The following is a 5603-nucleotide window of genomic DNA, read 5'->3' on the forward strand; positions in this document are numbered from 1 at the left end:
TGCTTGCATGTTCATTTTGGGTTGATGATTGATTGTTAAGGGATTGGTTAATTGCATGTGTAATTGGTTGGCCACTTATTGTTCATGTATTCACTTCTATGCTAGCATTGAAAGATGGAGTCTAGTTGTGAGCCCACTCTTATATGATTATGCTAAATTCCTATTGATTATGGTTCCTTGTTTGAATGATGTAGTAGTCTTAGTTGCAAAAATTAGGTGAGAAATCCCAATTTTTTGTGCCTTAATGATTTCTTGGACCGATTGAAAGACAAACTCAAGTTAGTAGTCTACTTCACATTGTTAAGACTTGGTTGGCCTATCTTGTTAGTTGAGTTTGGTTTAGGATTTGTGTTCATGCTTGCCTATTGATTTGATCCATTGGTTTGGTTGGAGTCAATTCCCATTTCCCCCTAGTGTTTATCTCCATAGTAGTTGTCTAATCAAAACCCTCAATTTGTGACCGAACTAGATTGCAACCGTTTCATACTCTCGGTGTCCTTACCCATTCCCTGTGGATACGATCCTCTACTTACCCTAGACTTGTCTTAGGTTAGTTTAGGTAGAAATATTGTTTGGTTTTAGGGTGATTGTCCAACGACCGATTATTCCCTCGACCAAAATGGCGCCGTTGCCGGGGAATGGCGTTAAGCATTGAGTTACTTATGAGATATGTGAGCCTAGTTCATTTGTATAGCTTTATTTTTCTTTGTTTTCTTTGACTAACCTGCTAATATTCCATCTAGTCTTCTTTGTTTATGCCCAAACGCAGCAATAGGACACTTCCTCTTGTGTCGTTGAACCTCGAGCTTGAAAAAGTCGTGAGGGAAAATCGAAGAGAAAAGAGGGCGATAGCTAGCGGTGCTACTTTAAGTGAGCTGCAAATTGAGGTTAAGTCCGATCATTCTAGTTCTAGTGAATCTAGTGGAGTCACCATTCCATTAGAATCACCAAGGATAAATTCTCCAACTTCTCCACCTATCCGCCAATTCGACATGGCCCAACCGAATAAAACTTTGAGAGAGTTTGGTGTCCTTCCTCCATACCAAGAAGCGAGTGGGATTTTTACTCCCACCACCGAGGCAAACAATTTTGAGATAAGGCCCGCCCTTATCACCTTGATCGAGGGCCATCAATTTTCCGGGGCCAAGCATGAGGATCCCATTGCACATCTTAAGCAATTTACACGGTATTGTAGCACCGTGAAGGCTAATGGGGTGACTCCGGAGTACATCCTTCTAAGTATGTTCAAATTTTCTCTCAAGGAGAGTGCAAGTGATTGGCTTGATAGGTTGCCTCCGAACTCATTGAACACATGGAATGAGGTGACTTCGGCATTCCTTGGGAGGTTCATTCCTCTTGGGAAAACTGCGGAGTTGAGGTCCAAGATTTCGAACTTTCAACAAGAGCCCAATGAGTCTCTCTATGAAGCTTGGGAGAGATTCAAGAGCTACCAACAACAATGCCCCCGCCATGGCATGGAGAATTGGCTCTTGCTCCATGGGTTTTATAGAGGTCTTTTGAGAGCGGACCGAATATTGTTGGATGGAGCATCGGGTGGACCAATCATGAACAAGCCACCCACGGAGGCACTAAAGATCATAGAGGATGTAGTTCAAAACTACACCGATTGGAGCCCCAATGAGAGAAGCACTTCCAAGAAAGGAGGAAAGTACGAGGTAAATGTTATCAACATGATTAATTCAAAATTGGATGATTTATCTTCTAAGTTTGATCAATTGCAATCTTCTTCTTTATCCCCTTCCCCGCGTCAAAATTCACATGCATCTAGTTCATTAAATGATAATATGTCAATACAAATGATGTCTTGTGATGCTTGTGGAAGTGATGATCATGTTACTTTGGAGTGCTATTTGTATAATGATTCATGCTCCCCTTCCCCTTCCATGGAACAAGTAAATGCAATTAACAATGGTCAAACCAATCCTAGGTATAGCCCTTATTCCAACACCTATAATGAGGGATGGAAACATCACCCAAACTTTGGTTGGAAAGGGGGCCAAACCCAAGGAAATGGTCAAGGTCAATATAGTGGCCAAAGGAATGTTCAAAACAATAATCAAGGAAATTATAGGAACCAAGGTAGTGGTAACTATGTGTCAAAAAACCAAGCAAATCAACAAAATGAAAATAGGTATCACCCAAGAGGTCAATATTCATCCAACAACAACCCACCCGGTTTTAATGGAGGAAATAAACCTACCCTTGCTCCTATCCCTCAACCTCCTCTCCAACTTCAAGCTCCCCCTCCTAAGTCAAGCCTAGAAATAACAATGGAAAAATTTGTTAAGGCACAAACTTAGAAAACCAATGACTTAGAGGAGACTATCAAGCAAGTGCAATTTCATAATAAGATGCTAGAAACTCAATTAACTCAACTAGTTAATGCACTTAAAAGCAACAATTCTAGCACCTCTTCACCTAATCAAGAAGAACATTGTAAGGCAATCATGACTAGATGTAGGACTAGCATAGATGAAACTCCACCCCTGAGCTTGCAAAAAGAGAGTAAGAATGAGGAGGTTGGAGAAGAAAAACAATTTGAGGTGTCTAAGTCAAGTGAGAATGAGATAGTCGGCATGAGTGAGTCCACCACGGTGAGCTTAACTAAAAATTGTAGTGCAATTATCAAAAACCACTCTCCCACTAAACTAAAAGATCCCGGAAGCTTCTCCATTCCTTGCTCTATTAAGAACATTTCCTTTGAAAATACCCTATGTGATTTAGGAGCTAGTGTGAGTTTGATGCCTTTCTCGGTTTATGAGAAGCTTGGTATTAGTGGTTTGGTACCCACTAATGTCACTCTTCAACTTGCTGATGGATCCACCAAATTCCCTAAGGGTAAGGTAGAGGATGTCCCTCTCAAGGTTGGTAATTTCACCATTCCGGTTGATTTTATTGTGCTAGGAATGACGGAAGATGCCCTCACCCCTATTATCCTAGGTCGACCTTTCTTAGCAACGGGTGGTGCAATAATTGATGTAAAGGAAGGAAAACTCACATTAAATGTGGGTGATAATGAATTTTGTCTTACTATTGACCCTAAGAGAGGATGTCCTTCCCCCATAAAAGATTGCATGACCTTAGATGCTATTAGTGATAATGATTTGCATATGTTGAGAATGCTTTGTGCTACTAATCTTCTTTTCAATGTCCATGAGTCAAAGCAATGTTTGAATAGGTTTGATGAGGTGATTGCCATGCTTTATTGCCTTAAGACAATGCTTAAAGAAGGTGAGTCCGATTCCCACAAGGAAGAAGAGGATGGCATCAAGGCTTCTAAGAAGAAGAGGAAAGGAAAAACAAAGAGAAAAAGGAAGAAGAAGGATTAAAAGAAAATTGATGAAAATGAATTTGTTGTAGATGTTAGTCAAGAAGACAATTTGATTTTGCCCAAGATGGCAAGTTGTAACAATGAAAACAATGGTGACAAGTTGGTTTCGAACTTTATCCTACCTTGAGGATATTTTTCGAATTTGCGTCAAGCTAGTGACGTTAAAGAAGCGCTTTTGGGAGGCAACCTGAGTATTTTAGTAGTGGATTAAGTTAAAAAAAAAAACAACAACAACACAAAGTACAAGTCTTCCAACAACAACCAACAAGAACAAAGGTACCAAGAGGTTCAAGCTTCAAAGAAGGCCCGATCCTTGAGTTAGTCTTCTTTCTCTCCCTTTTTATGTGCTTTTATTGCTTAACATTGAGGACAATGTTTATGATAGCTTGGGGGGGAGTCATTTGCGTGCCTTCTTGACATGTTGGTTTGTTTTGGTTGCGTTTGTTTTGGTTGTTTCATCATTTCTCTAATATCCAAGGCTCTAAATCCAAATTTGCTTCCTTGAAATCCAAATTCTTATAATGTGAATATTAGTTTCCCTTTTCTAGTTAGTATTGTGAATATTTCCCAAAAAAAAATGTGAAAAATGAAAAAAATGCCCAAGGATGAGACTCAAATGATGATATTTATGTGTTTTGCTTGCTTGACTCTTGAGTGATGAGTAAAAATTCTCTTAGAAGGGTGTATGCAAGAGTTGGGGTCATTTAGAGAATTATTAACCTTATTGCATTAGTATCTATGAAATGAAAACCGATGAATGCTCAATTGCACATCTAACATAGGATATTGTCTTAATTTGCCCAAAGAAGGATATGTTTGATTTGAATTGTGGTCCCTTGTGCCCTTGATGTGCATCCTCCCCATCCCCGAAATGAAACTCTATTAGGGAATTTTTTCTACTTGTATCATGTGTAATAAGTGGAATAATAAACCACATGTTTTGAATAGAAAAAGAGCCGCTCACAGTTAAAAGAGGCGAGGGCAGTGAAATTGAAAAAAAAAAAAAGAAAAGAAAAGAAGAGCATGGGAAAAAAAAGGGAGAACAAAAACTCCCCCAAAAATTCTCAAAAAAAAAAAATTATTTTCTCTTCTTTAGAGGTCAACTTGTGGATGCCTCCCACACCGTTTCTACATTGTTATATCTTGTGAAATTCCCGAGTTAGAGTGTAGTTAAAGGGCCTTGGGTGTGCATTTTGGGAGGTGGACTAGCATTTTGAGATTTTATATATAACCGAAAAAGGGCTTGTTACAACTTTGGAACATCTAGATGTGCTCTAATGAACTAGTAAAAGATCTAAGGAAGTAGCCTAGTGCAATCTTGCTTAGTTCTTCTCTTTACCCCCAACTCATGTGTACATTTGTATGATTGGTAATTCTCGAAAATTGCTCACTTGTCTTGCTTGTGACTTTTATCCCGATGAGTTGACTTGGGCGATAAAAACATTGGAATATTGTGTAACCATTGATGGTTTGTGTTTGGTTTTTATGTGAGTTGTGGGTTAAGCTCAAGGGAAACCCTCACGAGATCAAAACTCGTCCCATAAGGCGACTTGTGGGTTTAAATGGCTTCTTACTTGTGCTAAAAGTGATTCGTGTTTGCTTTAAGTTATTTTACTTACCTTTCCTCCCTATCTTGTTGTTTTCCCTTGGCTTGGCTTTAGTAAGTTTTTTCCTCACTATGGTGTGTTATGACTATTTTGCTCGGGACAAGCAAAAGCTTAGCTTGGGGGGATTTGATAGCATGCTATTTTGTATGATTATAGAGTGGGTTTTAACGTTGAATATGTGAGGAATTGATGCCTTAGTTCATCAATCACTCTATTTTTATGCAATTTTTGTGTATCCTATGCTTCACGGGTTGTTAGTGTTTTTGTTGAGATTTTAGGTCCAAAGACAACCAATTGAAGCCTATGGATGATGAACCAAGGTTAGAAGCAAGAAGATGATGGAAAGAAGCAAAGGAAAAGGAGCCAAGTCAAGAAGAAAGAGAGATGTGCAGTGGAGAGGCCTCTCCTTAGAGTGGCGCAGCCTCTCCCTAGGAGCGGCCTCTCCAGGTCAGTGGAGAGGCCTCTCCACCCCGCTGCTGTAGCTACTGCCAAACTTGGCAGTTTCAAGGATTTTGTGAGGAGAGGCCTCTCCAACTTTATGTCGCGGCCTCTCCACCTGGAGCGGCCTCTCCACCTATTTGGAGAGGCCTCTCCAACTTTATGTCGCGGCCTCTCCACCTAGAGCGGCCTCTCCACCTATTTGG

At 40.0% G+C, this 5603-nt stretch overlaps 1 non-coding gene across 1 annotated transcript; it reads right to left on the minus strand.

Moving 5' to 3' along the window:
- Positions 1 to 1370: 1370 nt before the first annotated feature.
- LOC145629779 (small nucleolar RNA R71) lies at positions 1371 to 1477 on the minus strand. The gene has a single exon (XR_014111923.1). It is a non-coding gene; the product is annotated as a small nucleolar RNA R71 (small nucleolar RNA).
- Between the last annotated feature and the right edge of the window lie 4126 nt (positions 1478 to 5603).

This window comes from Chenopodium album, chromosome 4 (assembly GCF_948465745.1).
Source record: "Chenopodium album chromosome 4, dcCheAlbu1.1, whole genome shotgun sequence".
Lineage (NCBI taxonomy): Eukaryota > Viridiplantae > Streptophyta > Magnoliopsida > Caryophyllales > Amaranthaceae > Chenopodium > Chenopodium album.